Source organism: Sminthopsis crassicaudata, chromosome 2 (assembly GCF_048593235.1).
Source record: "Sminthopsis crassicaudata isolate SCR6 chromosome 2, ASM4859323v1, whole genome shotgun sequence".
NCBI classification, from domain to species: Eukaryota; Metazoa; Chordata; class Mammalia; order Dasyuromorphia; family Dasyuridae; genus Sminthopsis; species Sminthopsis crassicaudata.
In genome coordinates, this window is record NC_133618.1 from 586,722,236 (window position 1) to 586,738,606 (window position 16,371).

The 16,371-nt window shown below is 34.9% G+C and overlaps 1 long non-coding RNA gene across 2 annotated transcripts in view; it reads left to right on the forward strand.

Annotated features, from left to right (window-relative positions):
- Window positions 1–16,371, forward strand: part of LOC141553743 (uncharacterized) — a 319,858-nt gene that overhangs the window by 38,588 nt on the left and 264,899 nt on the right. The gene's annotated exons all lie outside the window — the stretch shown is intronic.

The following is a 16,371-nucleotide window of genomic DNA, read 5'->3' on the forward strand; positions in this document are numbered from 1 at the left end:
CTCTGGTAAGATTTTCACTTCCAAGTTCCATAACATCTTTGTATACTTCTTTACTCCTTTGTAACATGGAGTTAATAAGAGAATAATTTAAACTTATAAAGCTAAGCATCATTTCCTATTTAATAAGTGATCAAAGGATAATAAGAAAGTTTTTAAAGGAAAAAAAAATCTAAGCTAGCATTAACCATTTGAAAAACAAGAGTTCTAAACCATGAATAATTATAGTAATTCATATCAAAACAACTTTGAGATTCCACCTCCTATGTTTCCTTAGACAATGTTGATAAAAAATGACAATGATAAATGTTGTAAAGGTGATGGGAAAACAGATACATTAATATGCTGTGGTTGAGCTGTGGATACTGAAAATAATTTAGCACTATGCTCCCAAAATTACTGAACTAGACATGCCCATTAACCAGTGTTAAGTCTGTATCCCAAAGAGATCAAAGAAAGAGGTATAAAATATTTGTAGAAATTCTTTTTCTGGTGGTAAAAATCTGGAAACTGAGTGATAGCCATCAACTGGGAAGTACGGCATATGAATGTTATAGAATTTTATTGTGTTATAAGAAATTGAGAGGATAGTTTTAGAGAAATCTGAAGTCTTATATGAACTAATGTGAGCAGAAATGGGCAGAAATAGAGAACAATTTATCAAATAACATTTTAAAGACAATTTTGAAAGGCTTAAGAACAATGACCAACTATGATTCTGGAGGACAAATGATAAAATATGTTACTTATATCTTGGCAGAGATGAGGTAGGCTCAGGGGGAAGATTTAAACATATAATTTTTAGATAATGTAGGAATTAGTTCATTCCCTTTACTTCCTCATACCCCCAATGTAGAGGAGGTAGAAGGGAGAGAAAATAAATGTGATAATTTAAAAATATATATTTTCAAAAGGAAACATATATTGAGTATATACCCAGAAATATAGAATTGTGAGAGGGGAGAATGAGTCAATGACTATAAAGTCCTTGTTTGAAAAATATTGATTTCAGGACCATGTGTCCTGAGAGAGAGATCCAAAGAGTGGCAGAACTTCAACAGTAATTGATTCTTAAACATGCCCCCACATACCCTTCTAATATAGAGGCAGCTGGGTGGTACAGTGGTGAGAGGCAGAACTTGGAGCCAGGAAGACTTGACTTCAAAACTTCCCTCAGATATTTACTAACTGTGCAAATCTAGGGAAGTCAGATGATCTTTGATATTCATCTATAATATGACATTAATAATAACACTTAGGGTATTGTGAAAATGCAATGCAATATTTGAAAATCACATTGCATACTCTAAAATGCTTTATAAATGCTATTAATTTAAAACTCACTTTATTTTTAATGTTACCCAGTTTACATCTTTGATGTTCACACAAAATTGGAAAGGATTCAATGGGGGCCAGATCTTGGGCTTGTTCCATTCTAGAGTTTGAGTAGGCTACTTTTGTTTTTTTTTTCCCTTCTACCCAGTTGGAAGTAGTTTTAGAGGAGGAGAGAAGGAAAAGAAACATGAAAACACGTTGTTATAGAGTTTATAAAAATATTAAATTCCCTGTTGATAATGACAGTGTTCATAACTAATATTATTAAGATTATGTAATTGTTATGATCATATAACAATATTGTAATAATTAATTAATAAATAATTATATTCTGATTTCCTGGGAGAATTTTGAATTCATTTTTCCAATTATTCTTCTTTCCCAAATAATACCAATACTGTTTACTAGAGAGGTAGTTTCTACATTAGTTAAAGAACAGCAACTTTCTGGATTTATGTAAGTGCTTCTTTTACATTTCAGACATACCAAAAAATGTTTTGCAGAGCCATAAATCATAAAGTCATTGTGGATATTGTTACAGGTTTCCCCAAGTAATGGGGTTGTTGCTTTAGGTAATATGTTTTTGGATTCTGGGACACTGCCTATTCTTTTAACAAAGTTCTAGGTGAAAATTCAAACTTCTTTAATGATTGCAAACCAATATCAATTGATAGGGACATACATTTAAATATTCTTATAAAACTGAGAAAAGTTTCTCTGGGCTGTAGTTATCAGAAAAGAAATGCATTGAAAAAGAAGCTTAATAAAACATTGTTAATCTAGTCAGAACTTTGTTTTGAGTTTATCAGTACTGATGGGTTCTCCAAAGGAAAACTTCTCAGATTAAAGCTATTCTCAGAATATTTCCTTCTCAAATTGCTTAACATTTCCAAAGGGGAAAAGAAATGCTTGTTCTTCAAAAATAGAATAGTGTGTTGTACATATATTATACATACACAAGTGTGTGTTCATGTAAACCAAATATAGCATTGAAGTTTCCTTATATTTGTTTTTGTACTGAAGATTTGTTAATACTTAAAAATTCTGATGTGCAATAAACTCCTTGTCATCTTCAAAGAGTTGAAAGAAGAAAATGTCCCAATAGCTTTCACACAAACACACAGTGTTTTATTATTATAAAGAGCTTTGATGTTGATGATCATATCTGAGCCTTTTAATAGTTCTGTGGGCATAGTATTTGTTACTTCCCCCATTTTACATATGAAGAAATCAAAGCCTCAAATAGTGGTGGGGTCAAAATTCATGTGAATGTTTTCTGACTACTAGTTCTGGGAATCATTCCACTTCATTACATTGCTTCTTGTAGGTGATAATAGTAATTTAATTCTTCTTGTGAGTCAGCAACTTCTATGCAAGGCCTTTCCTATCCCAACCAAACTATCAAAATTACTGAAAAAAAGAGTAGAAAGGGGATGTTGAAATGTTTGGCTGTGATGGTGGTGGGGAAAGAAGATACTGGGCATGTGGAGAAAGGAGAAAAGTTAGTTTATGATAGACAATATTTGACTAATAGCTATTTGTTACTCCTTCATAAAATTAGTGGTACCACTATTCTTGATTTTGAAAGTACAAAAATGTATATTAAATCATTAAACCTTACAGGGGAAATTAGAGATCATGCAGAAAGTTATTGGTAGAGTATTTCTGGTTAGGATTGCCAATCATATTCATTCATATAGAATCATTTTTAGAAGTGAGAAAATACTAACTAATGGTTTTCTCATCTTCTAAATGACAATGCTTTACTGGGTATAAATGAAGCCTGTCGATGGCAGAGTCAAATGACGGCAGCCTTGAGTATTTGCCGAGTTATTTCTATATCTGTTAGCTGGTTTGTGAAGTGAAATAGGAGAGTGACGCATCTTGTCACTTTCCATCTGTTCTTATTTCCCCCTTCCCCTCAGGTATTTTTGGAGGAACAGTTAATGTGGTGACCTTTTAAAAATATGTATGTACTAAATCTTCCATGTCACCAAAATTATGTCTCATAGCTTCATCTAAATCTAGATTTTAGAAGTGGGAAAAAAATTTCTTTCTTGGCATATTTTCCCTCAATAATAATAAAAAAAAAGTTCAGGCTTCCATGGAGAAACTAGCAGTTACTTTTCTGGATCTCTATTCTCCAAAATCTAAGCAATGTTGTACAGTGGAAGGGATATGAAATTTTGGAGTTAAAAGCCCTAGGATTTCTAAAGTCTCTTCCAGTCTTGACATCCCAGGATTCCAGAGAGAAAATTAATATAGGATAAGTGAGGCTTTGCCTCAAAGAACCAACTTATATTGGATAGATGCTCAGAGGACCATGCTTCTTCTCCATGCAAGTAGTATTCTTCCACCTATTTCAGCAGCTCCCAGAAGCATGTGAAATGCTTACTCTTGGGCTGCCTCCCTCAAGATCTCATTGTATGGATGATCTTCAATTTGATCCTTCATGCCTCTTCTTTAGCATTCTTACCTCAAGATCCTCTTAGGGTAAGGGCAAGATTCTCTGGGGGATGGAAAAATTCCTCTATACTCATGGTCAAATTGTCTTCTGTGAATCTTCCATTACCCCTACTGAATTTGTCCCAGACATAATTGTGGCTATCTATTGCTCTGTGTGATTCCATGCAATATTTTTGTGTTTCTCTCTTGAAGAATTTTTTGCCAAGGTTTGGCAAGTCACATCAAGCTAAACCTTTTATAGGTAAAAAAATCCATCACAATCAATGTGAACCTATTGTTTTTAAGACAACTATTCTTCCAAACCCTTAATCTTTCATCCTTACTCTAGCTGATGGTTATAGGCATATTGCTTAAATGCCGTGTTTATTTAATTTCTTTATTGGTCATATGGCCAGAGAGGAGAGAGTTGACAGTTGGCTGCTATGACTTGAAGTTGAACGGTTATTAATAAGAAAATTCTTTTTGTTCTTCCAAGACTGCAGAACCTAGGAATCCCTGTATCCTATTTCTGCTGGCTCAGGTTCCTGAAGATTTATTTCTAAACACACAAAGCAAGTTATAAAAGAAAGATGATTGCACAGCACAAAGGGGAGCTTAGATACAAACTCTGGGTTTCTAGGGATGTGTTGGTGGGATTAGCATGTGCCTAGGAACTAAAACATGTAAGGGAATCAATCACAGAATTAGGGTCTTCTTGATAATGAAGTTTATTCTAGACCTCCAAAATAGGTGCCCCTTGGGGAGGGAGAATTGAATATAAGGTGTTCTGTCTTTTGGAATTTGTGGAAACTTTGAATAATTGCTTTGAGGGGTCAAATATCTACTTTTAAAAGCTGGGATCCTTTCTCCAGGAGCGAAAAGGTGTAATGGATGATATAACTGCAAATGATGTTTTTGCTTATTTCAGTGGAAATGAACAAATGCTGGCCTTAGTCTCAGAGGGGGAAGAAGTCTGGACTTAGTGAGAGTAAAATCTGAGATGAAATCCTGCCTCTGATGTTTAATAACCATGTGACTCTGGATAAGTCACTGAACCCCCCCCCCCACATATATATATATATATATATATATATAATTAGGGGTGCATAGTAATAGATATGAAATAAATACTTAGGATAAGAAAGTTACAAGAGAGATTGTGAAGAATGAAGCATGTTAATTGAAGTTTTGAGGATGGAAAGAATTCTATACAGTGGAGGGGAGGAAGTATATTATAGGCATGGGAGAACAACCAAGATAAAGACCCAGAAATGGGAGAATATTTTATGTGAGGAACAGAGAGAAGGCCACTTTGGTTGACCACAGAGTGCAGGAAGAGGAATAATGGAGAATAAAACTGTCAAGGAAGCTAAAGACCAAGAGGTAAAGAGCTTGAAAAGGTAAACAGGAATTTATATTTGATCCTAGAGACCATAGAGAGCTACTTGAGCAATGCAGCAATATGGTCACACCTATGCCCAAGGGATATCACTTTTGCAGCAGTAAGGATGATGGATGAGAGTAAGAAGAGGCTTGAGGCAGGAAGATCAATGAGAAGTACAAAGGAAACTGGTAGTACAAAGGAGACTGAACTTAAGTGTGTCTGTGTGAAGTGTAGAAAGGGGAAAAATGAGAGAGATATTGTAAAGATAGAAATGGTAAAATATGGCAATAGCTTGAATTTGTGGGATTGAGGAAAACAGGATTTCAAAGCCAAAGTTGCAAATGTGAGAGTATTAAAAAATAAAGAGTTTTGTTTTGGACATGTTGATCTTGAGATGGTCATGAGATCTCAGAGATCTGGGAGTTGCCTGCATGTAATGAAAATTAAATCCAAAGGAGCTGATAAGATCAAATGAGAAAGCAAAGGAATAAAAGAGATTCTGGAACAAAACCTTTGCATATCCCTATAGTTAGGAAGTTTATATGAATAATGAACCCGCAAAGGAACTGAGAAAATAGTTAGGAAAAATTGAGTGAGGTTTGTAGCAGGTAAGACAAAGCTATTATCTGTCATTCCCCCAAAATTTCCCCTCTCCCTTAGGCAGATGATTATATCCATATTATTTTCAGTTCCCCCTTTTTAACCTTTACATCTTCCTGGTCAAAGTGAGTTTGCTTCTAGATAAAACCCTATAAGATTGGAACTATGAAATTTAGACTTGTCCCAATACCTCAAGAATGAATCAGAACTTTCCTATGTTCATTCTTAGGCCAAAGGTCTAGTATGTAGGTGTTTTAAGGTTCCTTATCTTTTTGCCTGCTTGAGGAAGCTAAATCATATGCTAATGGTCATTGAATTGGAAATATAATTATGTGATTATTAATCAAATGTATTTTCTCCAGATTGAAGAAACAACTGAGATAGTCCATTGGGAGCCATTTCCTGTTAAGGCAATTAGAAAAGGATATGAAATTCTTACATAGATGGGAGGATTGACTTTGTGCAAGTCTCCTAGGGATGCAACTGGAGGGTAGTCTTTTTTATTTTTTTAAGATCAGAATCTTCTATTTCCTACAGAGACCTTAATTAATTTTCTGTGCAGTGAGCTGTGTGCTTCATTGCAATGTAGAATACCGATCAGATTTTTGATGTCTGGCCAGGCTGAGCAGTCGCTCTAAATCAACATCTACCCTGATGTTCTATAAACTGACACGCTGACAGTCCAAGTGTAGCCAGTAAATCTCTTTTCCATTAGTTGCAAATTGTACAATTGTATACTAGGGCAATTACCCTGTGATTCTAATACTATAACTCTTATTAGGGAATTCAAGTGGTTAAACCTGAGAGAACAGCTTTAAGTACAGAGTAAATTCTGGATGTTAAGTGAAAGGACATCCAAGTTCATATTCAACTCCATTCAACCTTGCTATAAACACAGGAATTTAGACACTGGAGTGCTGTTAGTTAATAATATGAATTTATGGAGTATTTCTGTCAATCCTCTAACTTAATAAATACATACATGTCTTATTTCCATCTTACAGATGAAGATACTGAGGCCTAAAGAATAAAATGAATTGTATATGACTAATTTCAAGTCCTTTCCATGGAAGAGTAAGAAAAAGATCTGACTTCAAATCTCTTCTTTGTACAGAGTAAAAATCTCTATTTTTGCAAATTATCTGTAGTTCCTCTGAGGAGTAATGTGCTAAGCTGAGGGGAATAAATTATAGCTCTTGTAGTCTGTACTACAAAATTTAACAATTAATTATATACTATCTGGCATTATTAAATTGTTTCATGTGTTTCTGGTTCCTTTCTCTAACTAAATTCCAAGTTTTTTTTTAATAGCAACAACTATCTCTTTTATAATTCTGTGTCTCTCAAAGCACTTAGAATGAATTTGAACACATAACAGATACTCGGTAAATATTAGTTGATTGGTTGATAAATCATGTTAAGTTCCTATGAGGTATTGTGATCAGGAATAAAAATGATTGATCAGATCTAATCTAGACACATAAAAAAGTAAGAGAATATGTGGTGGAAGAGTCTAAGCCATATTGATTAGGTTTTGATTTCAGTTGAAGTTAACAAGAATTTATTTGGTACCTATATATGTCAGAAATAAGGCCCTGTTGTTAAGCTCACATTCTATTGGGTTCTTTGAATTCTCAGCTATGAGACAGTAAAGGAATCTAGTTGTCATTCTAATTAGAATTCATTTTCTTATATTTTTATTATTAAATCCAGATTCCTCTCCATGGGTTGCCCAGGGTCTCTATTAAAATTCAGTATTGATTCAACAAACAAAAGTTGTGCCAGAAGAATCTGCTTAAAAATATGTATACACAAGAGATAGATGAAAAGAATGCTATTGATATAATATATCTGAATTTCTCCAAGACACAAAAAATACAAGCCTCTTGTGGCATTTTTGGAAGAAAAAATATACAGAGATATTGGACTAGACGTAAAGACAGTCTAGTAGATTCAGATCTGTTTAATTCTCTAGACCTAAAGAATGAATTGATATCAACTTGAAGTTACCCCCTCTTGCCTGAATTATTGCAATAGTATTATTATTGGGCTCCCTGCCTTTAACATCTTTCCATTCCAATTCACATTCCATATAGCTACCAAGGTGATTTTCACTTCTTTTCCCCCAATAAACTCTAATGGCTCCATGTTACCTCAACTTTTCTCATTAGAATTTAAAGTTCTTCACAGCTTGGCTCCTTTCTACCTTTCCATTATATTTTATGCATTACTCTCTTCTATAATCTGGGCATACTGGCTTACTTGTTGTTCTTCACAAAGGACACACCGCCTTCTATCTCTATGCCTTTGCTTTGCTTCCACATGCCTGGAATGCTTTCTCTCTCAAGATCTATCTTGTTGAATCTCTTATTTCCTTTAAGATTCAGCTCAAAAACTTCTGCCTGCAGAAGAGACTTCTTTTTTTCTTTCTTTCTTAATGCTTCTATCTATGTCCAGACAAAATCAGTTCCTTTTCTGTGTATGGGTAGAATTTTTCATTATTAGTCCTTCAGAGCAGTCATGGATCTTTGTACCGCTGAGAATAGTAAATTCATTTATAACTGGTCATCCCAGAACATTGCTATTACTTTGTATACAGTACATTTCACTTTGTTTGAGTTCATGGAAGCCTTTCCAGATTTTTTCTGAGAGCATCCTGCTCATCATTTACCATAGAACAATAATATTCCATCCCAAAGACATACCATGAATTTATTCAGCCGTTCCCCAGTTGATTGGCATCCCTTTAATTTTCTTTTTTTTTTATTTTGCCCTGAGAATAGAGTTGCTATAAATATCTTTGTACATTTGGTCCTTTTCCTTTTTTAAAAATCTTTTTGATATTCATGCCTAGTAATGAATAATACATTCATTATGTATGAATTCATAACCTTTTGGGTATAAATCATGTCTTTTGATCACTTATCAGTAGGAGAACTTTCTTGATCACTCCATCTGCTACTGTTTCCCTCTCTAAGACTACCTTCAGTTTGCTCTATTTTTGTCTTTATGTACTAAATTGTTTATTTGTAATATCTTCCAAATGAATATTAGCTCCTAGAAGGCAGGAGCTATTCCATTTTTAAACTTTTGCCTTCAATACCCATCACAGTATTTGGCCCTTTATAAATTCTTAATAATGCTTATCCACTGATTAATCAATGTCTCTATTGGAGTGTTATAAATCTCTGTCCTTGTAATAAATAAACCTCTGTCTTGTACAATGTTTCCTATCGATAACTGGTTGTGAAGATTTATTTAGCATGCTTGTCAAATTTGTTGATGATGCAATGTGGGAATGGAAAGTAAATACATCATAGGAGAGAAAAGGCTACAAAGGCATTTTGACAGATTGGAATGATAAGCCAAATCTAGTGAGATGAAGCTTAATAACAATGGATATAAAGTCTTCCATTAAAGTCCTCCACAAATCTTTTGTGTCATGGTGGTTATGTCTGTTAGTACAGAACAGCTTGACAGATCTTATCAAGATGAAAAAGCTTAGATTTGGACTAAGTATTGGCTATTGAATATCCCTTAAATAAATCAACCTTAAAGTCTGAAGAGATTCCTTATCAGGTTGATTGAAGGATAGTGCATTTTTTGGACAGAGCAATGCTTGAAAGCTACTTACTCAGATATAGAGGTTAGGAGATGCAGCCCCACAATGATGTCATTACAGATGGTGGACTTCTTGAAAAATATTTCAAAATATCAATAATTCAAGTATAAAAGAAGATGTAAATGACAAAACTGCCACACAAAACCAAATCAGAACCAAAACAACAGCCAAAACACTTGGGCTTTGAGTGGACTGAAGGCTCAGAGTAGGAGTCCACAATGGCACAAGGCAGCTAAAAAAGCTTTTGAGAGTTTGGGATTCCTTAATATCAGCCTTCCCCAGAATAAAAAAATTGAGACAGTTTCACTGGACTCTTTTTGGCCAAAACAAAACTGTAGCATTCAAGTCTACTGCTACATTTTTACAAAGAACATTGAGGGAGATAGTTGGATTGTGTTCTGAAGAGAATGTCAAAGATAAAGAGGGAACTTGCAACTGTTTGTCAGATGAAGATCAGTTAGAGGAAGTGGGAATGTTTAGTCAGGAGAAGAGAAGGTTTTTGAGAGATTTCTAGGGTATGAAGAGTTATCAAGTGTAAAGGGTTTTTATAACATATCCCCAGAGAGTAGAATCATGACTAATTGGGTAGAATTTTCATAAAGTAAGATTTTGGCTCAGTATGTGGAAGAATTTAGCAATTAGAAATGTTTAAAAATTAAATGGGTTTTCTTGGAGATAGTGAGTCTCTTATTCTTAAAGGTTATTCAAGCAGAGGTTAGATGACTTCTTGTTGGACATAGAAATAATTCTTGTTCCAAGATGAATTAGACTAGGTGGTTGCTGATTTTCCTTCCAACTCTAGTTCTATGCTTCTATACATTATCACCTGAGCTTATCACTATAAGTGAACTGATGTCACTGTTCTACCAAATTTTCTTGTATTCTCCCATTTTATTATTTTTGTTTGTGCTCTTTCCATTGAATGTTTTCTACCACGTGCCTCTATTTCTTACCCTACAGACTTATCTCAAAACATTTCCCCATTATATGCTTTTTCTCTCATCAGGCTAATCTTCCTTCTTTTCACTAAAAATACCATATCTCATCCTTGTTACTTCAAGACCTTTGCTCATATTGTTCCATTCTGCTTAAAATTTCCTCTTTAATCTTTTGGGAACAGTGCTTAGCACAATGTTTGCACATAGTAGATATTATATAAATAATTAAGCTAGAAATCCTACAAGAGCCAACTGAAACCCCACATTCTCCTTCATGAAGCCTATCTCCCCTGATCTATCTTTACCTTTTCTGAACTTCTAACACTTAATCTATACCCCACAGTTCCACATTTCATTATCAATTGTCTTCTGTTTAAGTTGTTTCATGTGTGTGAATTGTTTGTCCAACAAAGTTATAAACTGTGTAGGGATTACATATTCTCTTTCTTTTGCACCCTGCAGCATATAATAAGCGCAAAACACATTTGCAATGCTTAGTTTTGTCTAAGAGTCTGGATGTCTTGACACAGTGCCTCATCTGTCACCCATTAATAAAAGCTGTGGATGAGCAAGCCTCGGCTAATGTGGCATAGAGAAGTGGCTTTAAGAAGTGCACAAATTCGTGTTTCCCATGACTTTAGAGAGCCATGGCCTCTCCTTATTTAATAGTGAAACTCCCTTTTTAAGTGATAGTAAGTTTCTCCATGATCCTTTCCTGACTGTCCCCAGAATTCTCTTAGTTTCTGCTGATGGCATGGTGCACTGACCTTTGGAGCCTCCTTCCTGTTTTGCTGGCTAATTGCAAACCAGACAAATAGGCTTGTATTTCTTGAGTCTTATACATCAGAAGTTAAAAAGGTAGCACAGTCCTGTGGTAACCGTGGCAACCTCAATAGGCCAGAATGACCTAGCATGAACTTGAGCTCCTTGAGAAATATGTCTGTTTCTGACAGTTGGAGGAGGAAGAAGGAGGTGATTATCTGTTAGGTGGAGTGCAGTCATTTCACTCATTGGCCCTCAGTTTTCATTATAAAATGAAAGGGTTAGACTTGCTCTCTTTAAATTTCTTCCCAGGTCTGACATCACTTTGAGTTTTGATGTCTCATAAAATGAGAGAGAAACTATGAGACTTTAGGTTTAGAGCTGAGACATTGAGGAATGTTACAAAACTTTGAACTCTCATCCTTTATCAATGAACTGATATTGATATTTGTCAATATCTATTAATATTAGCTATCTTTGTTTTATAGTATAAGAACTTTTTATAATGTAATCAAAATTATCCATTTTATACTTAACTCTGTTCTTTATCTCTTGTTTTTTCATAAATTGTTACCTATCTACATATGTTCCATATTTTAATTTTCTTATAATATCTCTCCTTATATCTAAGTCACATATCCATTTTGACTGCACTGGAATGGACCTGGGAGGTCATCCAGTTTAATTTACAGAAATGGAAACTGAGAGTCAAAGAAACGAAGGGTCTTGCCCAAAGAAGGTTTAAATTATGAGAAATAAATGGCAGAGCCAAAAATTTGTATTTCATGTTCTGGTTTTATCTTTGAATTATTGAATATGAATATTGAATTCTAAGTATGTAATAAATGTTTACTACATGATGATATTTTAAAAATATATCTAAATATATATCTATATCTATATCTATATCTATGTCTATATATATGCACACATGAACAAATATGAACCTAAAAGTCAAGGGGAAGAATCATAGTAAATAAATGTTTCAGTCTGTTACCCATAGTTACTTGGACATTAGAGTCAAAGTGAAAAGAACTTATTGAGGACATATATGATTGGAAAAGTTGATGGATAAACCATATTGTGAAATGAGAGATTCCAGGCAAAAAGTCCAGTGTAATCCTGCTACTTCCAAGTCATTAATACAGCAAAGGAAAGCCAGTGACACATTGACTCAGATCAATAATAGAAGCTTTATTGTAAGAATTACATAGCACTAGAAGGTAGGGGAAAGTTGTAATCTTATTCTCCAACTGAGCTTTCAAATAGCTGCCAATCTGATAGTCCTAAAACCCTCATGCAAGTATCTTCAGTGGTTCCCTTTTTCTTCTGGAGCACAATCCAAAATCTTTAGCTTCATATTTATAGAATTTCATATTCTGGCTCCTATTTTCCAGCCATATTTCACATCATCTTCACACTTCCTATTCCAGTGAAAGTGATCTCCTATTTGTATTCTTTCCCCCCAACAATCCATCCCTTACTTTTGTGTGTTTGCATAAGAATTCATTCCCTCCTCACCTGTACCTGAGAGAAATCTCAGCTTTCTTCAGAGGACAGATAAGAGGCCACCTCCAACATAAGATCTTTCTTAATTTTCTTGAAGTTTTTAATTTCTCTATCGAAATTATTGTGAACTTACTTATACGTGAATAATCAATGGTAAGCTGGGTTTGGAGTCAGGCAAACTCATCTTCCTGAGCTTAAATCTTGCCTCAGACACTTGTGAGTTAGGGGATTGTGGGCAAGTCACTTAACCCTTCTGCCTCAATTTTCTCATCTGTGAGATGAGCGGGAGAAGGAAATAGTAAATCACTGCAATATTTTTGCCAAGGAAACCCAAAATGTGGTCATGAAGAGTCAAACATGACTGAATAATGACAACAACACACTTGTAATATCACTTTAGCAGACTAAAAACTCCTTGAGGATAAGGACTGCTTTATTTTTGTTTTTAAATTTCCAGTTTTATTTTTGTCTTTAAATCTCTAGTGCCTAACACAATGCCCTGTGCATAGTACTTCCTTAATAAAACTTATTCAATTGAATTGATGGAGGATGTATTGATCAAATATGGGAATCATTATAATGCATCAATAAATGTGAATCCTGATGCCTTTGTGAAATTCTGTTGGTTACTTCATGCAAAGTTCAGCATATACATATTGCCTAGGCTTTCATTCTCTTTCTCTTTGTCTTTTCTCCTAATTGTTTACTTAGCAATTTATAAATACAAAGTTCTTTCCACTCTGATATTCCCAACAAAGCTGCGAGGTAAGCACTGCAAATCTTGTTATCCTTACTTTACAGATGTGGAAACTGAAGTCTAGAGAGGTGAAATGATATCATATGAATAATCACATATAGGTTAGTCACTTAAGCAGTTAGTAGCTTGGTTAAGAATTGAACTAATTCTTGTCCAGTGCACTTTTCCTCTATGCTTTCCGAGAAATACATAGAGATCTTGAGATTGGGGCAAGCCAGGGCTGCCATGTTTTATTCTGTATGTTCTTAATTTGTTTAATGGCTTTATAAGTCCTTGTTGTGAGGGAGCAGTAGGAGGTTTGCCAGTCATGCTTTTAACACTTCACTGAAAGATTAAGCTGAAGTCTTTATGTCCTTGAGAAATGAGTCTTTTTTGATAATTTCTTCTTCTTTTCTACCTATTTCTTTCTTTATTTCCTACTTATTAATTACATGGGTTGGGTTATAGAGAAATGACAGTTGGGCACCAAAAGTTAGAGAAATTCTGCTTCCAAAAAAATAGGAAACTAATGGTAGTGGGAGAAATGCAAAGTCAGGTGGGCAGTTCTTTCCTTAAAATTTTCAATCTTTCTATATAGTTTGGTCAAATGATTCTTGCTTTTGTTGAGAAGCAGGGGAATATATTTGGGCTGATGATATCTGGGTGGTTAACTGAGACTAGGCAGGCTTTTCTAATTTATTCATTTACTCATTCATTTTACTTTATTCATTTATTTATTTATTTATTTTCCTTTTAAATGCACTGATTGACTCCCATTCCTCCTTTTAAAAATCGTTTTACCCACTCTCAAAATTTCAATGAGGAGGAAGATTTAGGAGATGTCCTGAAATCATCTAGTTTTATTCTTTTTTTTTTTTTTTAAATAAAGAAATGTAAAGGTCCCGTTGTCTCTAAGTTCTCCTTCCAGACTGCTGTCTCAATTCAATCTCCCAGCCAGACTCTTCTCCAGGCTCAATGTTGCCTCTTTTATCCTCCAAGAAAATGGGTATGTGAGAACTCAGGGGCTTGTGGGAAAATACTTCAGCCAATGAACTTGCTCCTTTTAAATGTGCAAACTTCTTTAAACATGTAAACTCCTCCCCAGAAGTCCAAAGGTACAAACTCCTTTCAAAGGCCTGAACCAAAGGTGTGAATTCTGATCTAGAGAATTGTTTAGACAACCTGAGTTATCACCTTGTAATCCTAACATCTCCCCCTTTCTTTTGATTTAGAACATAGGGTGGTCATGACCTTGAAACATAAATTCATCAATATGGGAGGTATTACACACAATTACATAAATTACATAAACACATAGTAACATAACACATGCTAGAAGGGATGTAACAAATAACATGATCAAATAATCATAAATTGAGAATTTATAAATGTCCATAAGTCCATTGTCCATTAGTCTCATCTTGTGTTAGGAAATCCAATGATTCCTGCTGGTTTTTAAAGTTCTTTAACAGTCTTCTTATTAGCCATGCTCTTTCATTGTCAGATGTTTCTTAGATTTTCTCCTTTGTTTTGAGGCCTTTCTCTTTTTCTGTCTCTCTCTGATGGACCAGGCAAATACGACTCATTGGCACCCATCTGATTCCTTCTCCATCTGAAGAAATACAAGAAAACCCTCTCCCCCAAGCAGTTAACCTATCTGGGCCCTTCCATTCACCACTTTCTGGGTCTCTCCACATCACCTGGTGATTATCTAAGGACAGTGGAGCTGCTCGCACTGGACACTGCCCTTCTAGTGGGTTATAAAACCTGTCTGCCAGGTTTGTCAAAAATTAAAAAATTAATGGTATAGAGAACTAAATTTAGAAGTACTCTAGGGTTACCCATGGCTCCCCCTTTCTTTTGTTTTTGGAGGAGTGTCTTAATGTCTCTGTTTCTTCTCTCTACTATTGCCTGACCTTGTGGAATTAAAGGTATGCCAGTGGTGTGTAAAATCTTATACTGCTCACGAAAGTGTGCAAAATGTTTAGAAGTATCTGCAGGTCAATTATGTTTTTATTTCTTGTGGCACACCATAATTGCAAATGCTTGGATAAGGAATTCAGTGATCACTCGGGCTGTCTCTTTTGCTGTTGGCACTGCAAAAGTAAATCCTGAAAAGGTGTCTACCACCATGTGGATAAAAGACAGATGACCAAAAGATTTATAATGGGTCACATCCATTTGCCAGATTTCACTGGGTCTCAAAACACGAGGATTCTTTCCTGGAGGGAGTGTAGGAGCATGGAAAAGAAGGCAAGCTGTACCGCTTTTTACTATGCTTCTAGCTTCCTCTCTTGTTATTTCAAATTGTAAATGTAAAGCTCAAGCAGCCTGATGATATTTAGAATGAGATTCTTGTGCTTCCTGAAATAAAGGAGTACTGGCTAACATAGTTAAAAGGCTATCTGCCTTTGAATTTCCATCAAAAATAGGACCTGGAAGTCCACTATGTGAGTGGATATGCAAGATATAGATCTTGCCTGGATGCTTTCTCACCTGCTCTTGAAGTTCCTTAAAGAACTGATAAATATTAGAGGTTGCAAATTTTATTTGGACTGTGGCAATTCTTTGTACTACACCTATTGAATAGGCTGAATCATGATTATATTTACATCTCCTGGATAATAAATAAGAGCTAGCATGATAGCAAATATTTCATTCTGCTGAGTGGACTGAAAAGGAGTTCTGACTACTCTATTTATGGTTAAATCATGAGAGTATACAGCACAAATATTTTCTTTGGAGGTGTCTATAAAGATTGTTGGTCCTTTAAGAGGAACCTTAGAAACCTTTTCTTCAAAAATACTTAGGTGCAGATAGGGGGGGAGTAATTTAACAATTATGAAGGGGCAAGGCTAGGTTCAAACTAAGGTCTTCTACACCCATACCCAATATCTCTTCCATAGCACTGTTAATGCATGGTATATTCTGTGACCTGGGAGATTTTTTTTGATTGAGGAGAATCAAGTTTCTAAAATATTAAAGAGCCTAAATATGAATCTTGCTTTTAACAATTAATTAATTAATTTCTTTATGTTTGAGG